Here is a 22,177-nt window from a genome sequence, read left to right as displayed (position 1 = left end):
ACTCACATCACCAGTAGTCTCCCAACATCCATACCATTGCTGATTGTTCAGTGAGTGACGTTACCAACATGACTTGCCCAGTGTGTGTGGAACGATGAGCGCTTGATGATCCAGGGGACAGACATGTACATTGACATTGCCCGCAGGCTAACTGATCGAATTTCCTTACTCTTCCTTTCAGCATCATCGGCACACGGCCGGGAGCAGGAGCAGCAGGAGCCCCTCTGACACCTGAGGGCCATGAAGTTTCACCTTTAGAAGCATCGCACCATCTCTGCCAGGCAGGCACCAGCGCAGATATTAGCACCTTGGTGGGCATCATATCTTTGGTTAGTGTCCCGGGTCACAGCGGTGAGGGCACTTCACAATCACTGGAGCAACTGGTGAAGACAGAAAGTGCCACTGGCGCCAGCAGTCGGTGGACTGAAGAGGCCCAGGCACATGCTCAGTCCGTACCTGATGATGAGCCTCTGGAGTCGTGGGCGATGCAGCCAAGTGCTGACATGCGGCTGGGTGCGCGCGAACATCTGGTGAAGATACATGAGGCTCTGCTTGGCTCGGTGTCAGTGGTGGAGGAGTCTACATGGGCCGTGGCTGATGCATTGAGCATCATGGCTGAGCACCAAGCTTCCTCCATGTAGAGATTGGTGACTCTCATGGAGAGACATCTCCAGGGACAGGATCAGGTGTTCCTGGGGTTGCACTCGGACCTGCAATCCCTCACAAGGGCATTGACCTCGTCTGGTCAGTACCTGTGCAGGTCTCCCACCTCGGTGCCCATCCATCTACGGTGAGCAGGCAGGGCCAAACAGACCTCACGTCGGCGGAGCAGCTGCCTGTCGTCTCTACTGGCACCTCTCAAGGTGCTGCATGTGAGGGCAGCAGCTCCTCTGCCCCTCTGCCAGATACCATGGCACCCAATGAGTCTGCGACAACTGGGGAGATGCCATCACTGGCTCGACGGGCCAGAGGACGTCTGCCAAGATCATCGAGGCCAACAGGACATCAGAGAGAACAGGCTGTCTCAGATGCCAGTGCCAGCAAGGGGGCATCACAAAGACGTAGCACCCGGAAACGAAAGGTGAAGGCACCTTAGGTACATCCCAGGTTCATCACTGGTGGTTTTTTGTTGCCACCCCACCCACCCCAACCCCAAGAGTTGTATCGAGCTTTGTGTGAAATCCAACACATTTTGATTTCTGTAATTTGACAAGACTTTGGTGACAATATTAAATTAATGCTGTCTCAAATGGCTGTGGGTTCCTCTTTATTTGGGAAGGTGCATGGATTCCTGAGATTGGATGAGGGATTTGTGTGTCTTTTATATTTATTGACTGCGCCCTTCACCAATCCTCGTATCCAGACAGATGAGGTCTCCAGGATGGAGGCTACAGTCCAGGCTTGTGTTGGAGATCCATATGTGCTGTGCTGGCTAAAGGTTCCTTGGATTAGAGCGTCCTGGGTATCCCTCCCTCCCTGGGGTATGCCCGGGTCAGCCTGTGCCCCCTCATCATTTCCCTGTGTGTGTTCATCCTCGGACTCACTGCTGGACTCATCGTGCTCAGCCCCAACCACTCCATCTCCATCTTCTTTACCCACTGTGTCCCCCCTTTGCAGAGCTAGATTGTGGAGAGTGCAGCATCCAACCACTATCAGCGACACTCGATCTGGGGGGTACTGGAGTGCACCCCTGGAATGGTCCAGGCATCTGAAGTACATCTTGAGAAGACCAATGGCTCTCTCCACCACAGCCCTTGTGGTGCCGTGGCTCCTATTGTACCGCTGCTCAGCTTCTGTTCTTGGATGGCGGAGAGGCGTCATGAACCACCTTCTGAGGGGATAGCCCTTGTCACCCAGCAGCCATCCATCCAGCCGGGCTGGAGCACTGAAGAGCCCCAGCACCTGGGAGTGTCTGAGGATGTAGGTGTCGTGGGAGCTGCCTGGGTACCTTGCACAGACTTGTAGAATCAGCTTCCTGTGATCACACACTATCTGCATGTTCATGGAGTGGAAGCCTTTCCTGTTGACGAAGGCACCGGGCTCACCTGCTGGTGCCTTGATGGCCACATGTGTACAGTCTATAGCACCCTGGACACGGGGGAAGCCAGCAATGACCGTGAAGCCTCTGGCTCTGTATCTGGCTGGCCTCATTGGAAATGGATGAATGTCAGACTGAACAGAGCCTCTGTCACCTGCTTGACACGAGTGTGGACAGCTGATTGGGAGACACCACAAAGATCACCCACTGACCCCTGGAAGGAGCCAGAGGCATAGAAGCTGACGGCAGCTGTGACCTTTAGAGAGACGGGCATGGGGTGTCCATCCACACAGTTAGCTGATATATCTGGACCAATCATCTGACGGATAGTGTTGACTGTCTCCCTTGAGAGATGGAGCCTCCTTCGGCACTGCACCTCAGACATATTGAGGTAGGTGGTTCACGCTCTGTATACCCTGGCAGCATGATAGTGGTGTCTTCTGTGGCCCCTTCCACTTTGGACTACCTCTTGGCCCTGCACCCATTATACCTGCGCCTGACCTCCCAAAGGTGGCTCCCCTGGAGGCTGATTGCACACTCCTGGCGTCCTCTCTCTTCTAGCCCTTCCTTCCTCCTCAGAGGAGCTGCCTCCAGTGGAGAGATCACCTCCCATTCCCAGGCTCAGGCCCCAAAACAAATCCTCACTGAAAAGTGCTGACCTGAAGGTAATGAGTTCAGTCCAAGCAGTTGCTGTGCGTTTCAGGCTTCTCCACCTCACACACGCAACTTTCAATAACTCCTGAGCACGAACAGTTAAATATCTGGATTCGCAAAAACCGCCCGTGGATGAGGATCATTAAAGTTTCGGATAGCCGCCTGCCCGTTGCGCCCGTGCAATGAGCCGAATATCGCACGGGCGCCTTAAAATCCACCACAATTGGAGCCTCAACTACCTTAATTGGCCTGGTAATGACTGGCGGCTGCTCAACGGACATCGTCACACACCCGCCCAGCGAAATATCGCGATGGCGCGCGGTGATGTCAGGACACGCGCCTGATGTCACCGCGCGTCATTTTGCGCATCAGCCTACGGGTCCCGCCCCCCCCCACCCCCCCCCCCCCCCCCCCCCCAAACACGCCGACAGAAAAATTCTGCCCACAATTTGCACTGACGGCAACTTGCAACTAAAGTTCCGCAATCGTTTGCACCAGTCACACTGTTAAGAGGGTAATTGTGACAACAATTCTGCACAATTGGGCAGAAACTCAAGTCAAGATCACGGGCAAGACTTTGGCCCAGATTTGAGGGCTGGAACAGGGACCGACTGCTGTGGATTTCTCCGATGCCGGTCGATGTGCCAGCTCCCTGCCAATGCCCCCAAATCCCAGTCAGTTTCCTGGAGGCCAGGCTGGGTGAGGAACGGTACCCACTCGCAAGTGGCGGGTAACTTGCTAAGTCAATTAAAAGACAAATTAAGGCCCTTGATCAGAGGCTGACTGGACGTTTTGAGATAGCCTGTGGGCCTTCCATGGTGCCGGGAGCATGGCAGCTGCTTGTAAGTGTCCTCATGGTGGCAGGACCAGCGTTCCAAGGCCGTCTGCAGCTGCCATACATACCGACCTGGTTAAAGATGCAGCCACAGGATATTCTGTGGAGGGTTCTTTTCCTGCACTGGGATGTTCCAGCCGTTTTTGATTTCAAATACTTTAAAAGTTCTGAGAGGAACCCCTCAAAACAGAGGTGCCTCCTCGCTCCCTGCAACAGCGAGCTGCAGCTCCTTCATCCCTGTAGGGCCCCCTATTAACCCTCCAATTTCAATAGCCCACTTGCCATCCTTAATAGAATGGCCAGGGCTCCCACTGGTCATCAAATAGCCAAAACAGGAAAAGTCGATGTTGGTTTACTGCTCCCAACATGGTCCATGGTGGGGACACACACATTTCCTCATGATGTTGAGGTCCTGATCCAAAATGGAAAACCCTGCCCATGGTGTGGCAAGGTCTGATTAACGGATTGAGCTCAGGAGAGTTCTGGCTGCTTAATAGATCTGCTAGCGGTTGTTTGTGGAACTCGAGTGGTGCATGTAGTACACAACAATCATCTTTCCTGTAATAGGTTCTGTTCATTAAGGCACCTCCCTCAGGAAATTCATTTTGATTTTCATTGCGATGTGGGCATCGCTGGCCGGGCCAGCATTTATTGCCCATCTCTAATTGCTCTTGAGAAGGTGGTGGTGAGTTACTTTCTTGAACCGCTCCAGTCCATGTGGTGTAAGTACAACCACAGTGCTGTTAGGGAGGGAGTTCCAGGATTTTGACCCAGCGACAGTGAAGGAACAGCGATATATTTCCAAGTCAGGATGGTGAGTGACTTGCAGGGGAACTTCCAGGTGGTGGTGTTCCCATGTCTCTGCTACTTTTGTCCTTCTAGATGGTAATGGTCGTGGGTTTGGAAGGTGCTGAAGAAGGAGCCTTGGTGAATTCCTGCAGTGCATCTTGTAGATGGTACACACTGCTGCTACTGTGCATCAATGGTGGAGGGAGTGGATGTTTGTGGATGGGGTGCCAATCAAGCGAGTTGCTTTATCCTGGATGGTGTCAAGCTTCTTGAGTGTTGGTAGGCATAATTACAGTTCAATGCATTTTAATGCAGGTAGCATTTCTTTCCACACAGAAAGGCATCACCCTCAACCTGGAATGAAGTTTCACAACATGGTAAACATACAAGAGGAGAACTTAACAGATTCCTGAGAAAAGAAGATGTTATAGGAGGTAAGTTGGTTGCTGGTTTAGATTGTTTTCTTTTATTCATTCATGGGATATGGGGTAGCGTTTATTGTCCATCCCTAATTGCCTTCCAGGACTTTGGTTTATTTGCCTCCAGGAACGGGCGGTGAAATTCGCGGGGTTTTTATTTCCGATGGGACGATCGCTCTTTTCATTTACTTTTTGCCTTGTCAGGAAGGTGGCATTCTCGAAGGCTGGCAGGATGTTTGCCAAAGGTTACTTTATCCACTGGTGAAGTGAGTTTGATTTTAACAAATTCATTAAAAACATCAACTTGGATTTTGCTCCTTTTGAGGTTCGCCTGACAATAGTTATGTTGACAGAATAATGGAAGCGATTGTTCACCAAATTACACCTGAAGGATCTTTTTCTTTGGGCAGAATTTTCCCCTCAGCGGATGGGCACATGCTAGCGCCCCGGTGTCACCGCGCAGTCACGCGATAATTTGGTCGGCAGGCAAGTGCAGAAATCGGCAGCGGGCCCATCAACAATTAAAAGGCCAATTAAGGCCATTAAAGTATCAATTAGCTTAAATGTTTCGCTACCCGTCCAACCTCACGGTTGGTGGGCAGGCAAAAAAGCCAGGCAGCCTTTGCACTATTTTTTGGGAACCTCATCAAATAAAAATAAAATAAATTTTTTCAAATTTTGTTTCTAATGTGTGACAGAGTCACATGAGGAGACATGTTTTTTTAATGTTTTTAAGGTCTTTATTTGTTTTTGAAAACTCTTCTTCTCCCTGAGGCAGCTCTGAGCCTCAGGGAGATTTTCAAGCGCGCACTCGCGCACCTGCTTGAAGTCCCCCCCCCCTTCTCGCCCCACTCACCCTCCTCCCACACCCTCCTCACAGGCAGCACTGAGCGCTACCCCTCGTGTTTCACGCTGGGCAGGCCTTAATTGGCCGGCCGACGGGAAATTGCTTCCCAACGGCCCCCACCTGACCTCACCAAGCCTCACCGACAAGGGCAAAATTCTGCCCCTTGATTAAATTTCCTTTTATTTTGAAAAACACCTGGGTTCTATAAGTCTTTCTAGCATTGCACCCTATCCAACTGATTGTTTTTCAGGAAGATTTTTTTAAATGTTGTTGTGCCATCAGATTAAAACGTTTCTAGGAGACTTGTTTTGATGCACTAACAAATCTTTATTTGCAGAAGATGTGAAATTATAGTCACTCATTACAGCACTAACACTACTCAAACAGTGCCTGTATGTGCAGAGTATTAAATGGTATTACTGCAGCTACAGATAGTGCTAATTGAGATTCTGTAATGCACAATGTAAGATGTACAATTTCAGTCAAAGCCAACCCTATCCACTACCAGCTACCATTCTTGCTGGAATTCAAAATGTGAGAAAGAACTAGTCGCGAAAGACTCTGTATAAATATCTCAGCACATCGCAAACACTTCAGAGCCAATGAAGTTACTGCTCTAATGTAGGAAAGCGCACCGGCCAATTATGCATGGCAAGCTCCCACAAACAGTAATCAGATAAATGGGCATGCAACGGCAATGCAATCTTTGTTTGTTATGGTTCTGCTGGTGCTTTCAAGATCTGATTCCCCACCAGGCAGTTAGTCATCATGCATTATATTTACGTGATAATGCTTTGAATTGCAATTATATATGTGTCATTTCACAGTGGTGAATATCGAATGACTGCATTAGCTTTCATTATGGGAACATTACTATGACAAAGAGAAGTGGGGAACCAGTGCAAATAATTGTTGTTCAATGACATGGGCATAATGGTTAGGTCAGCGGGTGGGATCGGCGGGACTGGGATCGGCCAGGGAACGGACCGCAGACTGCAATTTCACGCTGGCCGGTCAATTACATGCCAGCTGAGAAGCTCAGTGCTTGCTGGGGTAGGGGTGGGAAGAGGGCGGGCACTGACGCCCAACGCGGGCACAGGCCAGCGCCGAGAGAAAGCTCAGGGAGCTGCAGACTTGAAAATCCTCAAACGAAGTTTTAAAAGCAGGAAAAAGAAAGTCCAAGCATCCCAATCAGCCGCCTAAAAATGGACACGGGGCAGAACCTTTCCCCAATTCGGGCGGGCTCGGTGGGAGCGGGCAGGGGGGTGGTCACAGATCTGACCGCTGCCCCACGATCGGCCCCGCAACGCCATTTTACACCGATGGGCAAATTAAGGCCCGCCCAGTGTAACATGTGAGTGGCAGGCACTCAGCGCTCCTGTTGGGGGTGGGGGTGGGGGTGGGGGGTTGGGGGGGTGGGGGGGGGGGGGGGGGGGGGGGGGGGTGGTGGGGGCGGAGGAGGAGGGAGAGTCGAGGCCAGCGCTCTTTCTCACGGAGCAGCCTCAGGGAGATCGAAGCGCTGTTGAAAATGATAAATAAAGTCAATAAAAATTTAAATGAAGCGCGTCCCTTCATGAGACCGTGTCACCTGAAATGGGACGTGTCTTTATTTTTCAGAGAAACGTTTTATTTGATCGGTGATAGCTTAAGCGAACATCATCCGGCCCTTGGACGAGGCTTCCTAAAAAAACGTAAAGGCTGCTTGGCCCCTTCGCCTGTCCCGCTGACCGTGAGGTTGGACGGGCAGCGTAGAGTTGAACTTAATTGCTTCGTTACCAGCCTTAATAACGGGCCTTTTAAATATCGGCGGGCACTCAGCCGACTCTGGCGCCTGCCCGCCCAACAAAACGTCACCAGACGGCTCGATGATGTCGGGAGGCACGCCCAACATCATCGCCCATCGTTTAAGGTACCAGCGTGTTGGGCTCACCCCCGCAAACCGGCAGAAAAATCCTGGCCACGATTGCAACGCCGTCCACCGATTTTCACTTTTATTTTATTTCATGCCGGAAACCTCATCCCACTCTTGGATGAGGTTTCATGACAAATGTAAAGGCTGGACGGGGGGGTGCGTAAAATTAAAGATAATTGCTACCGTTCATTGGCCTCTTAATGGTCGGCGGGCAGTCTCCGACCTTTGCCTACACCCGCCAACCGAAATATCAGGTGAGCGCGGGATGACTTTGGGGTCCTCGCCCGATGCCAACTCGCACAATTCCACACCGGAGGGTTGGGCACGTGCCCGCCCAATCAGCTTAAAGTTCTGCCCATGAGTCTTGTTGAAAAGCAATAGGTGGAGAATACATTCTTCCTTCATGGGAGAATGAAGAGCAAGGGAAATATAACTGAGTGGCTGGATTCAAACTACATGGAGCCTGGAGCATAATGAACATTTGCATTATACCTAGTTACACAAGGCATCGATGCAAAGTTCGAATCTGTACCCACCCAACATCCAAACATGCACATTTCTAGCACAAGTCACAGGTCAATGAGTCTACCTTGCACACCACCTGCCCGAGTAAACTTGGTCAAGCCCAGCAGGCTACCAATGCTGAAGGTGGACCTTCTGATTTGTATGGCTTAGCAACCACACCCCACATTGGAAGATTTTTTTTTTATTCATTCACAGGATGTGGGCATCGCTGGCTGCGCCAGCATTTATTGCCCATCCCTAGTTGCCCTTGAGAAGGTGGTGCTGAGCTGCCTTCTTGAACCGCTGCAGTCCGTCTGGTGTAGTTATACCCACAGTGCTGTTAGGGAGGGAGCTCCAGGATTTTGACCCAGCGACGGTGAAGGAATGGTGATATATTTCCAAATCAGGATGGTGACTGACTTGCAGGGGAACTTCCAGGTGGTGGTGTTCCCATGTGGCTGCTGGCCTTATCCATCTAGATGGTAGTGGTCATGGGTTTGGAAGGTGCTATCTAAGGAGCCTTGGTGAATTCCTGCAGTGCATCTCGTGGAAGGTACACACTGCTGCCAATGTGTGTTGGTGGTGGAGGAAGTGAATGTTTGTGGATGTGGTGCTAATCAAGCAGACTGCTTTGTATTGGACAGTGTCCAGCTTCCTCAGTGTTGTAGGGACCTGTGCTCATCCAGGCAAGTTGGGAGTATTCCATCACATGCCTGACTTATGCCTTGCAGCTGGTGGACAGGCTTTGGGGAGTCAGGAAGCGAGTTAATTGTCTCACGATTCCTAGCCTTTGACCTGCTCTTGTAGCCATAGTATTGCTACGGCTAGTCCAGTTCAGTTTCAGGTCAATAACCCTCAGGATGTTGATAGTGAGGAATTCAGTAATGGTAGTGCCATTGAACATCAAGGGGTGAAGGTTGGATTCACTCTTGTTGGAGATAATCATTGCCGGACACGTATGTGGCACAAATGTCACTTGCCACTTGTCAGCCCAAGCCTGGATATTGCCCAGGTCTTTCTGCATTTGGACATGGTCTGCTTCAGTATCTGAGGAGTCGTGAATAGTACTGAACATTATGCAATCATCAGCGAACATCCCCACTTCTGACCTTATGATGAAAGGAAGGTCATTGATGAAGCAGCTGAAGATGGTTGGGCCTAGGACACTATCCTGAGGAACTCCTGCAGTGATATCCTGAAGCTGAGATGACTGATATCCAACATCCACAACCATCTTCCTTTATGCTAGGTATGATTCCAACCAATGGAGAGTTTTCCCCAATTCCCATTGACTCCAGTTTTGCTAGGGCTCCTTGATGCTACACTCAGCCAAATGCTGCCTTGATGTCAAGGGCAGTCACTCTCACCTCACCTTGGGAGTTCAGCTCTTTTGTCCATGTTTGAACCAAGGCTGTAATGAGGTCAGGAGCTGAATGGCCCTGGTGGAACTCAAATTGGGCATCAGAAAGCAGGTTATTGATAAGCAAATGCTGTTTGACTGCACTTTGATGACCCCTTCCATTACTTTACTGATGATGGAGAGTAAACTGATGTAGTGGTAATTGGCCGGGTTGGATTTATCCTACTTTCCACATAGCCAGGTAGATGCCAGTGTTGTAGCTGTACTGGAACAGCTTGGCTAGGGGCAAGTTCTGGAGCACACGCCATTAGTACTATAGCTGGAATATTGTCAGGGCCCATAGCCTTTGCAGTATCCAGTGCCTACAGCCATTTCTTGATATTACGTGGAGTGAATAGAATTGGCTGAAGCCTGGCATCTGTGATGCTGGGGACCTCCGGAGGAGGCTGAGATGGATCACCCACTTGGCATTTCTGAATGAAGATTGTTGTGAATGCTTCAGCCTTCTCTTTTGCACTGATGTGCTGGGCTCCTCCATCATTGAGGATGGGGATATTTGTGGGCCCTCCTCCTCCAGTGAGTTGTTTAACTGTCCACCACCATTCACGACTGGATGTGGCAGGACTGCAGAGCTTAGATCTGATCCATTGGTTGTGGGATCGCTTAGCTCCATCTATCACTTGCTGCTTATGCTGTTTGGCATGCAAGTATACCTGTGTTATAGCTTCACCAGGTTGACACCTCATTTTTAGGTATTCCTGGTGCTGCTTCTGGCATGCTCTCCTGCATTCTTCAATGAACCAGGGTCGATCCTCTGGCTTGATAGTAATGGCAGAGTGGGAGATATGGTGGGCCATGAGGTTACAGATTGTGTTCGAGTACAATTCTGCTGCTGATGGCCCACAGTGCCTCAGGGATGCCCAGTCTTAAATTGCTAGATCTGTTCGAAACCTATCCCATTTAGCATGGTGGTAGAGCCACACAACACAACAGAGACTATCCTCAATGTGAAGGCAGGACTTCGTCTCCACAACAATTGTGTAGTGGTCACACCTACCAATACTGCCATGGACAGATACATCTGCGGCAGGCAGGTTGGTGAGGATGATGTCAAGCATATTGCTTTTTTCCCCTCTTGTCAGTTCTGCCACCACCTGTCACAGGCCCAGTCTAGCAGCTATGTCCTTTTGGACTCGGCCAGCAGTGGTGCTACCAAGCCATTCTTGGTGATGGACATTGAAGTTCTCCACCCAGAGAACAGCCTGCAGCCTTGCACCCCGCTTAGTGCTTCCTCCAAGTGATATTCAACATAGAGGAGCACTGATTCATCAGCTGAGGAAGGGCAGTATGTGGTAATCAGCAGAAAGTTTCCTTGCCCATGTTTCATGGGGTCCAAAGTCGATGTTGAGGACTCCCAGGGAATCTCCCTCCTGACTATATACCACTGTGCTGCCATCTCTGCTGAGACTGTCCTGCAAGTGGGGGCAGGACATACCCAGGGATGGTGATGGTGGAGTCTGGGACATTATCTGTAAGGAATGACTCCATGAGGATGACTATGTCAGGCTGTTGCTTCAGTAGTCTGTGAGACAGCTCTCCCAATTTTGGCACTAGCCCCCTGCTGTTAGTATGGAGGACTTTGCAGGGTCAATAGGGCTGCGAATGCCATTGTTGTTTCTGGTGCCCAGGTTGATGCCAGGTGGTCCATCCGGTTTCATTTGTAATGGTTTGTTACAACTGAATGGCTTGCTGGGGCCTCACGTGTAGACCAGACAAGGATGGCAGATTTCCTTCCTTTAAGGGCATTAGTGAACCAGATGGGTTTTTACAACGATCGGCAATGATTTCATGGTCATCATTGGACTTTTAATTCTGGATTTTTATTGGATTCCAGTTTCATGGAGGGATTCGAGCCCAGGTTCCCAGAGTATTATCCTGGGTCTCTGGTCCAGCGACAATACCACAATGCCATCACCTCTCCTGTAAGATTGTTAAACCGAAAAGAGCTTTAGAGCTAAATCAAATCAAATCCCATCCGCACCCCAACATCAACAGACATGCACTTTCCAACTAAAGTCACTGCTTAGCCATCAGAGGAGAACTCGCCAAGATGTCTCCCCTCACGCTGACCGAAAATCACTACAGGTAGAATTTTATGCCTCACGGTCGGGCACAAGCCCGACCTGACCCGACCCGGTGTAAAATAGCGCGAGCAGACTCTGGGTGAGCATCCCGATGCCATCCCGCGAGAATGCAATCTTCAGGTCGGTGGGCGCACACAGGAGTCGGAGCCGCACCTGCCACCAATTAAGAGGCCACTTAAGGCCATTGAAAATCCAAATGAACCCGATTTTATGTTGTCCGAGCGATTTCAGGCTCATCGCACGGGCAAAACGGGCAGGCGGGCAGCCCAGTTTTTGCAAAACCTCATCCATGGGCGGGATAAAAGCAGCATTGCCACTGTGAGTAGTGAAGAGTTTAGGAGGTAGTTTGCTGCTGGTTGCTTATTTGAACATGGCAGCTTCATCTCTGTTCGCGGCTTCATTCTCAGCATTTCCAGGCTTCATTTCAGGACTGATTAATGCCTCCAAGGCCCCTAGAGGATTTTGACCAGGTATCAGACAGCCTCAGACAGCCTTCTGTTACCCTGGTAATGGAGATTGTGGTCTCTGCTGGAGGCACCTCCTCTGAGCAGGGACAGAGGGGCAGAAGAGAGAGGAGGCCAGGTGTCCCAGTGCAGCTTCCACGGGAGGAACCTGTGGGAGGAGAGGTGCAGGCACAAGGGGTGCAGGGTCAGCAGGTAGTCCAAGACAGAAGGGGCTGCAGAAGACATGACAATCCTGCTGCCAGGGTTTACAGGCAGCAATGCAGCTACCTCAATATGTCCAAGGTGCAATGCCAAAGGAGGCTCCACCTCTTCAGGGAGACCATGACCTCCGTTTGTCAGATGATTGGGCCTGAGATCAGCTCCAACTGTGTGGATGGACACCCCATGTCAGCGGTTCTGAAGGTCACAGTGACCCTCGACTTCTCTGCCTCCGGCTCTTTCCAGGGGTCAGTGGGGGATCTGTGTGGAGTGTCCCAATCAGCAGTCCACAGCCATGTCAAGCTGGTGACAGAAGCTCTGTTCAGGTGGATCATGACATTTATTCATTTCCATACAGACAAGGCCAGCCAGGCTGAGTGAGCCAGAGGCTTTGCAGCGATTGCTGGGTTACCCCACATCCAGGGTGTAATATACTGTACACATGTGGCCATCAAGGCACCAGCAGGTCAGCCAAGTGCCTTAGTCAACAGGAAGGGCTTCCACTCCATGAACGTGCAGATAGTGTATGATCACAGGATGCAGATTCTGCAAATCTGTGCAAGGTACCCAGGCAGCTCCCATGAATCCCTTATATCCTGAATCACTCCCAGGTGCCGAGGCTCCTTAGTGCTCCAGGCTGACTGGATGGATGGTTGCTGGGTGACGAGGGCTATCCGTTGAAATGGTGGTTTATGACTCCTCTCTGCCACCCAAGAACAGAGGCAGAGCAGCGTTATATTGCAGTCACGCCTCCACAACGGCGATGATACAGAGGGCCTTCTGAAGATGCGCTTCTGATGCATGGACCATTCAGGGGGAGCACCAGAATACCCCCCAGAGCTGGTGTCACTGATGGTGGTTGAATGCTGCGCTCTCCACAATCTGGCACTGGCTGCGATACCCCTGATCTCCAGATGGGGATGGCCAGACCTTAACATGTCAACACAATGCACACCCCTCCCGAGCGCAGCGGGTTATTCATCTTTTGCAGCACCACACCCGTGTGCGCCACACAACGTCGTGGCTGCTGACTTGCGCTGCTACCTCCTCCCAAGACCTTTGTGTTAGGTGTAGTGGCCTCCTCCTTCCATCCGGAGACAAGGGCCTCCCTCCGGGCAACCACCTCCTCCAGGAGGACTGCGAGGCACTCGTTCGAAAACTGGGGGCAGGGCGGGGGTCCGAGTGCCCACCTATCTCCAGCCGCACTTGATGCCATAACTTCAGGTTTCACAACGCAGAAGATACATTCTTCCCTGGCAGCCTTCAAGGAGCTGCCGGTGCCGTTTTTGAACCTGCTGCCGAGTTGCCATTGGACCCAGCGGCTGACAGCCCACCCCTTCCCGACCATTGGGAGGATGCATTTCACGCTGGGCGGGCCTTAATTGGCCAGGCAGCATGAGATAACGGTCAGGGGCCTGTTGCAGGCTGCGGCCCATTTCCCGACTGCTCACGGGCCTGTCAAGGGTAAAATTCAGGCCTATGTCTACTTGCAGTGTCTCATATTTTGCTCTGGCTGGGATCAACTGGCTCAGAACAGACTATTATTTAGCATTGGAAACCCAGTGGGTAAAACATTTGAAAGATATGTTGATATATAGATATTGGCTAATTTTTGGCGGAGAACAGTCAGACTGTTTGTTGCTACTTCATGAAAATAAAGGGGTCATTTTAGTATTAACATTTTAGTATTAACATTTTAGTATTAACATTTCTTGCTAGCAGCAGCTGGACATTTTTGATAATTCAACAATTAGAATCAGAGTCACAATTTGATTTCTCCCATAATGTATAGAAATGTATAATAACAACTGTGGGGATACTTGCCTCAACAATGATATTGTCTGGAATCCATTCCGATACCTTAGAATTGCACAGCCCCTTTTTTGTTATTTGTCCTTGAGAAGGGAAAAGCTAAGAAGATGCATTCTCACACAGATAGTTCTTAAAACATCGAGTACTTTACCACAAGTGATTGCTAAGGTAGAACTCGATAAGTATTTGAAAAGGAAGAACATAAAAAAGATATGATAAAAGTACATGGTGATGGAATTAGAGTACATAGTCCCATTTGAAAAGCTACGTTACTGTAGTTTTATGGTTCTACTCACTAAAGCCCTTTATTGAATGCCCGGTATTAATTTCCTGCACTGTGAAATTCATGAGGTAACATTAAAATGTTCTGCACATTTTGTGATAAAAGTGACAAATGCTGAAATATCAAATTAAAATCCAACATTTGCATTAACATTTATGTCAAATAAGCTGTTAGGTCAATTTAAAAAGAAAAGATTGTGTTCACTTACTTTCAGAATATGCCAGCCAATCTTTGATTCACACTGCACTGTTACCTTCAGTGTTAGCTTGATTCAATTTAGAGCGCTCATGTCTCTGACTTAGAAAGCTACGGGGTCAAGTCCTTTTATGGAGTGGGTCACATCATTTAGAAAAATGCTTCAGTTGAGTATTGAAGCAGTGTTGCTTTGTTGGACCTGTCTTCTTTCAGATGAGAAACTAATGCGTGCATTTGCAAGAAGCTTGGTGGAAATAGACAATCCTAAATCATTTAAGAAATGATTAGGCTCAGTACTGGAGAGAGAAGTGGTGTCAGGCTGTACTGAGATGGAAGAGTTAAGGATCAAAAATGGCCTTCCTCATCTGTAAGTATCTTGTGTTCTTTTCATAATGTATGTCAGAAATGTAACCAGACAATGATTTCTCCGCCAGTTAAAACAATGGCCTGAAAACAGTGTGTAATGCACACCCAAATTTCTAACACATGCTCCTGGGGACCGAAGGCTCCCTTTCCACATGTGGGAAGCCAGAAAATCACCCTGGTATTGTTGTACTTTTTCTCAATGACATCTCCAACTGAAGCCACGGTACCTACTGCTTCCAGTGTTAACAAGAATTGTTGGTGGTGGGTTTTTCTGGATGTTGTGCATTTAGTAGGTCTCAAAAAGAGGTTCTGAGCCTTGTCTGGTTGAACATTAAGGGCAGAATCTTTGGCTTGGTGAGCGGAGTTGGGGCCTGCTTGCCGAGATATAAAATGATGCTCAGTGATGTCGGGCGTGTGTCCTGATGTCACCACGCGTCATTCAGATTTTCAGTTCGGCGGGCGCGCAACTGAGTCAAATGCATACCCGCCGAACTGTCAAAGGCTTTTTAAGGCCAGTTAACTATTAATTAAAACAATAAACAGACCTGCCTGTCCAACGTTAATGTTGACAGGCAGGCGAAGAGCCCAAGCGGCCTCCGCATTTTTCATGGAAGAAAACATTTTCAATTAAATTCATAGACATGTCCCAGTTCATGTGACAGCTTCACATGAGGAGACATGTCCTAATTTTTTTTTCTCCTTCATTAAAATATTTAACACTTAAACTAATCTCCCTGAGGAAGCGCTGTGCCTCAGGGAGATTTCTATGCTCATCGCGCGCATGGTCCGACTCAGGGAACACCCCACCCCTCCCCCACCCGCACTGGGAGCGCTCAACACTTCCGGGCACTCATCACGCTGGGCGGGCCTTAATTGGACCACCCACGTAAAATGGCGGCGTCCAGCCAATCACAGGCGGCGATCAGCTGCACGCCAACCACACCCGCTCACGCACAACCCCCCCGATGGGGAGAAAATTCTCCCCTAAGTGTTTATTGGTAGCACATAGCTATGTATCCATATGTGGGATATAGTCCAAGCTATGAGCTAACTCATGCTTGCTTCCACACAGGTTTCTGTCCTGTCCACAACTGACTCTAGTCTCAGATCATGTGCCTCTTTACATCACACTATGGGAAGTACTGTTTCCCAGTCCCGCATTAACCCTTCTATGCCAGATACCCTTATACTACACCTCCCCACAAGTCTTTACCCAACGTATTTATATTACGATCATGCTACCCCTTCTCCCCCCTTCAAACCTCTGACTTTATAAATTCAGATGGTCTGGAGTCTTGACAATTCTTGCAGATCTTGTTCTGGTCACATGTGGAGGAGTGGTCGGCTCTGTGGATTTGGGCAACCTTAGTTGATTTGGAGATTGAGATGTCATCTGTGTTCCTGGCACTTGGTTGGTTACTTCTGATGCACTTTTTCCACTCATTGGAGTGGAACTTCTCTTTGTCAACTCCCCATCTGCTCTGCGGAGGGACCACCAAATTGTCCCATTCTTTCCAGAGAGAGTGTTCACTGCGTTCATTCACAATACGAGCTCAGTTTTTCATTTTCCGTGTTGTCTGCCGTAATCTTTGTAGGAGCTGAAGGTGTCTGTCCCTGTTGTTTGGATGCTCCTTGTCAGTGAACTCATCTTGCACTTCAGCTTTTATAGCGACACTGTGTTCTGCCATGTGTATTCGTGCCTCACTGAGGAGTGCTCTGGCGGGTTGATAGTCACTAGTTCCTTGCTGCACCATCGTCTTGCAGCTTTGCCCATTGGCTGGAGGTTGCAGTGCCTGCGTTGTGGTATTTACAGGTAGTGTGACAGCAACCATTGGAGCCTGGGGCTGGCGTTGATTCTTCTGTTGCTGGTCATTTTCCTGTGTGTTTTTCACTTGAGGCTCAGTGGGAATTATCTGAAGGCTTGGCTGGCCTGACCAAAGAGGATCTTCTGGTACCTGCAAAGAAATTGGTCAAACCAGCTCTGTGAAGGGGAAAGACAATTCAGAGCTGAAGTCCCAGTCGAGAGTCTCCTTACTAGTGGGCCTCTCAGGAACTCGCGGCTTCATGTAGCTGATAACAGGGGTTGTCTTGACATCTTCTGTCATTTTAAGAAGTTTAAGGGCAACACAGGTATCTCTGCCCAAGAGAGAAAAAGATTAGTTTCGGATGATGTTCATGGCTTTGAATATCTGCTTGCCGTCATACCTTAGTCATTCTAGGATCATGCCTATGACTGGAAGTCAGATTTCTCCAGGCCCTCAGAGTGGTTGCCTGTTGTTCACAGTCAAAGGTTTCTCAGCCACAGTTCCTTACCCGATAGGACCGTAACACTGGCTCCTGCATCCAATTTGAAATTGATGAGTGACCGTTTACTAAGATGTCCACATTCCAAAAAGAGAATCCAGGACTTTTGACTTCACCCAGGAATCACGGTTAGGTCTCTTCCTTGTGTGACAATCTCATGGATTGTTTTGGGGCCCTCTGCTTGGGATATTTTAGCCTTGCTTAGCTTTCCAAAATGTCCCAAGTGGTTGCAGTTGAAACACTTCACTGAGATTGCTGGACATTGCTCTCGTCTGTACGGTGTTTGGCTCCACAGCGTTGACATGGTCGCTCAGCCTCTTGTGGCCTGTTTGGGTATTGCCTTGGGTGTTGCCTTCCTTGACCTAGAGTCTCCCTGACCCTTTGTTGTTATAAAAGCTGGACAAGTTGGGGTTGCTCTGTACCGTGGCTTGCTTTCAGCATGTAAAATGGAATGGTGCTGTTGGTGGATTTCAGACAGTCTGACTATTTGGATGGCCTTTTCTAGAGTCAGATCTTCCTTGGTCTGTAGTGTGCCCGAAAGGGCATTGTCAGCCATTCTGACAACAACCCTGTCCCTTATGAGTTCTGACTTAAGGGCCAGGAATTTTCCCTATGGTGGGCAGGCTGGGCGGGAGCAGGCAGGTGCGGGGGCAGAGACAATCGCCCTCTGCGATTGGCTCCATGCCACCATTTTATGCAGGCGGGCCAATTATAGCCCGCCCAGCATAATGCGCGACTGGTAGCACTGAGCGCTACCTGGCTGGTGGGGGTGGGGAGGGAGAATTGGGGCCAGTGCTCTTTTGTGAATGCGAGGAAAGAGCACAGCGACTTCCCTGAGGCACGGATCTGCATCGGGGAAACTGAATGGATAATTAAACAATTATATAAATGATTTAAAAATTTATTTAAACATGTCCCCTCATGTGACCGTGCCACATGAGTTGGGACATGTTTTTAAATTTATGAAAATGTATTTATTTATTTGGTAAAAGCTTCAGGAAACCTCATCCCGCTCGTGAAGGCCGCTTTTCGCCTGGCCTCCAACCTCAAGCATTCGCAAGTCCCTCAATTAATTTCTTAATGGCCTTAAAAGGCTGTTTATATTTCGGCAGGTGCACAGCTGACCCCAGCATGTGCCCGCCGAACAAAATATCGCGATGGCGCACAATAATGTCAGGACACATACCCGACGTCATCGTGTGTCATGTTGGGCTCGCTCCCACACGCTGACAGACAAATCCTGCCCAAGGTCACCACAGTCACGGTCCTCAGTCAATTTATATAATTCATTTTTAAAAGAGGTAACTAGTTCTGCAGGCTATTGGGCACTTTTGTTGAATTTCATTCCCTCTAAAATTGTGTTGCTTCTTAGATTAAAATATATATCGAAGAATTTTGGAACTTAATCGAATTTATCTGATGATTCATTTATTCCTTGCCTTGCTATAATATCATTGGCTATTGGGCCTACTGAATAAAACAGCGTGTTCTCTTGTTCACCTTCTGCCTTTTTATCTAATGCTGAAGCCAGGATGTATCTTAAGAATCTTTTCCTCTAAAATCACCAATTCTGTGTTTGGTCTGGCCCTTGGATCAGTCCAAATTGGTCCGGTAATGTTGATTTGTTATCCGTGGTTGCTTTAAATTCAGGTGAGTACAGCTTTAAATGCTGTGCGGATTTTAATGATGGTGCCACAGTCACCATTTTTTCAAAGAACCTCCCCACACTTGTCACATTTTGGCGGGCTCCTCCAGCAATGGTGGCCCCGACTTCTTTGCCTTTAGTTTTGTGCAGCGATTTACTCAATCATCTATTCTGGGCCTTCCCTGCGACATTGGAGTATTTTCAGGCATTTAACTATCGATTTCAGCTTTGGCTGAGGTCTATAAACATCCCGCTTCTCTTTTTTTACAATGAACTTGGCCGCCGCCTGGTTTGGCGCTGATTCTGAATCTGATATGGCCAGGATGCTTTCGGTAAAGGGCTGCTGTGGCTTTTTTGCAGCACTGGAGCTTTTTAAACTAGTGCTGGCTTAGAACCAAATTCTTTGCTCTTACCTTCTAGGTGCTTTGACTCTGCACTCCGTGGGCGTTCACAATGGACCTCCACGAGATCCCACAGAGTCCCCAGTGCACAGTGGAGTGTTTTATTCTGCCTTTCTGTTTCCAATTCTGCAATGGAGCTTCTTTCAGGCAATCTTCATCTGTGTCTTTACTTCAGGCGCTATCAGTCAGGTAAGAGTGCTACTCCTTTAATTTTCCAATGTTTGAATTTCTACTCTGGCTTAAAAATGTAAAAACTAGGAGCAGGAGTAAGTCATTCAGCCCTTCAAGCCTGCTCCCCCATTCAATATGATCATGGCCGATCCTCTATCTCAAAGCTGTACTCCCATGACCTCCCATACTCCTTGACACCTTTAGAGTCCAGAAATCTAATGATTCCCTTCTTAACTATATTCAGACTTGGCCTCCACAGCCTTCGTGGTGGAGAATTCCATAAGTTCACCACCCTCTGAGTGAAGATGTTTCTCCTCATCTCAGTCCTAAATGGTCTACCCTGTATCCTGAGACTGTGACCCCTTGTCCTAGAATCCCCTGCCAGAGGAAATGTCATCCCATCATCCCAGTTTGTCCGTCCTGTCAGAATTTTATATGTTTCAATGAGATCCTCTCTCATTCTTCTAAACTCCAGTGAATACAGGCCTAGTCGGCCCAATCTCTCCTCATACAACAATCCTGCCATCCCAAGTTTTGGGTTTTTCCATTAGCTGACACCATGTTGCATGTTGTATATTCAGTTGGTCTCTCAAGGAGGTTCTGAGTCTTGTATAGTTGAATATTAAGTGTTTATTGATAACACATAACTATAAACAGGGTATAGCCCAAGCTATAAGCTAACTGCATGCTTGCTTCTACACAGGTCTCTGTCTCGTCCATAACTGACTTTAGTCTCAGGTCATGTGTCTCTTTACACTACACTGTGGGCAGTAATATTTGTCAGTCCCACATTAACCTTTTGTGTGCCAGATACCCTTTTTCCACAGGTTTTGCAGTGGAGAAGAGGATGAGACACCTGAAGGTCCAAGGTCCTACACGTGGCAGCTATTAAGACTGGGGGTTTATCTTCCTATTGAACTCCACAGTCTGCTGAATTTTGGAGTTTTGAGCCTAATGACCAGTAAAGCTCCATCATTGTTTGCAGCGAAGAATGGTTTATATTTGACAGTTTGAGATCGTAAAAAGCAGAGCAAGGCCAGCCTTCCAAGCTGTTAAATCTGCTTTGTCATTTTTATAGATTAGCACTGCACGCAGTCTATACTTCTTTATCCTTTCAGTCATTTGTAAATGACCTGGTTTTTCTATTGTCCTGTAAACTGTTGCTGCATTTCAGTATTTCTTCCTAGTTCCATGAGATGTTATGAAAGTCCAGAAATTTCACGACAGCTGGATAATCCACCCATTTTAACTTAGTAGCAACGACAAAAAGTCTAAACCCATCATATCCTGATGTTGGTCATTAAGTCATTACTTACATATTTTTGCAATAATTAACATATGACTTAATACTTCTGCTGACATTGAGCTGGTTAGACCATATTTCCCAGGATTATGGTTTTGTTCTTACTTTGAAACATTAGCTATCAATAACACTTGAAGGATCTCAGCAGTTAAAATTCCCATTTATTTCCTCGCTACTGTAGGTGCACATGATGAAATCTGAGCACCTTATCTAATATTAACTTGTTACTTCTGCCAATTGCAATTCTCCATGCATGCCCCCGGATTGTCTTAAATAATTCTCTGACAATTTTTGAAAATGTATTCTTTCACGGGATGTAGGAGTTGCTGGCTAGGCCAGTATTTATTGCCCATTCCTAGTTGCCCTTGAGAAGGTGGTCGTGAGCTGCCTTCTTGAACCGTTGCAGTCCATGTGGTGTAGGTACACCCACCGCGCTGTTAGGGAGGGAGTTCCAGGATTTTGACCCAGCAACAATGAAGGAATTTTCTCCCCGTTGGAGGGGTTGGGTGGGGGGGTGGGGGGGGGTGGGCACAGGCGGGCGTGCAGCCGATCGCCACCTGCGATTGGCTGGGCGCCGCCATTTTATGTGGGCCGGCCTTAATTGGCATGACATGTGCCCAGAAGCACTGAACACTCCCTGTGTGGGTGGGGGTTTGCCTGAGTCGGGGAGTGCGCTCTAAGACACATGTGCGCGAAAGAGGGCAGAAATCTCCCCGAGGCACGGAGCTGCCTCAGGGAGGTTAGTTGAAGCTCTGAAAATTTTAATAAAGAAGATAAAAAAAAATTTAGGATATGTCCCCTCATGTGAAAGTGTCACATGAGCTGGGACATGTCTATGAATGCAATCAAAAAATTTTATAAAACTTTAAACACCTTCATGAAACCTCATCCCGCCCATGGATGAGGTTCCATGATAAATGCAAAGGCCGCCTGGACTCTTTGCCTGCCCCACCAACCTTAAAGTTGGACGGGCAGCTCCATTAAGTGTTTTAATTGATATTTAAATGGCCTTAAAAGGCCTTTGACCGTTCGGCGGGCACGCAGCTGACTCGGGTGCGCGTTTGCCGAACTGAAAATCTGAATGACGCAAGGTGACGTTGGAATATACGCCCGACATCACCACGCGTCATCTTACGCATCGGCAAGCAGACCCCACCCCCCCCAACCCCCGCCCCCCCCACTCGCTGACCCTAAAATTCTAGCCATAGTTCCAAGTCAGGCTGGCATGCGACTTGGAGGGGAGCTTGCAATTGGTGGGTCTCCCCACGCATCTGCTGCCCTTCTTCTTCCAGGTGGTAGAGGTCACATGTTCAAGAGGTGCCATTGAAGGAGACTTGACAAGTTACAATATTTTATTTTTGAGTAAAGGGGGATACTGGAGCAATCGATTGAACATTGAGATATCAGCCTCCATTGAAGTAATTCAGATCTAGATGCAATTTTAAGTTTCAAATACACAGTTGGCACACAGCCTCAGAGGCAAAAATGAGCATTATCAAGTTAGAAAATGCTTCTCCTTGCCTAATAAAGAAG

General features: G+C 48.5%; 1 long non-coding RNA gene across 1 annotated transcript in view; it reads left to right on the top strand.

Annotated features, from left to right (window-relative positions):
• Positions 1 to 4,675: 4,675 nt before the first annotated feature.
• LOC121293546 overlaps positions 4,676 to 22,177 on the top strand; it is a 29,230-nt gene continuing 11,728 nt past the window's right edge. Inside the window, exons 1-2 of the long non-coding RNA XR_005946552.1 lie at positions 4,676 to 4,750; positions 19,190 to 19,359. This is a non-coding gene — a long non-coding RNA (uncharacterized LOC121293546). The remainder of the gene's footprint in view (positions 4,751 to 19,189; positions 19,360 to 22,177) is intronic.

Source organism: Carcharodon carcharias, chromosome 22 (assembly GCF_017639515.1).
Source record: "Carcharodon carcharias isolate sCarCar2 chromosome 22, sCarCar2.pri, whole genome shotgun sequence".
NCBI lineage: Eukaryota > Metazoa > Chordata > Chondrichthyes > Lamniformes > Lamnidae > Carcharodon > Carcharodon carcharias.
Note: the sequence above shows the minus strand (reverse complement) of the source record. Positions and strands in the feature narration are given on the sequence as shown.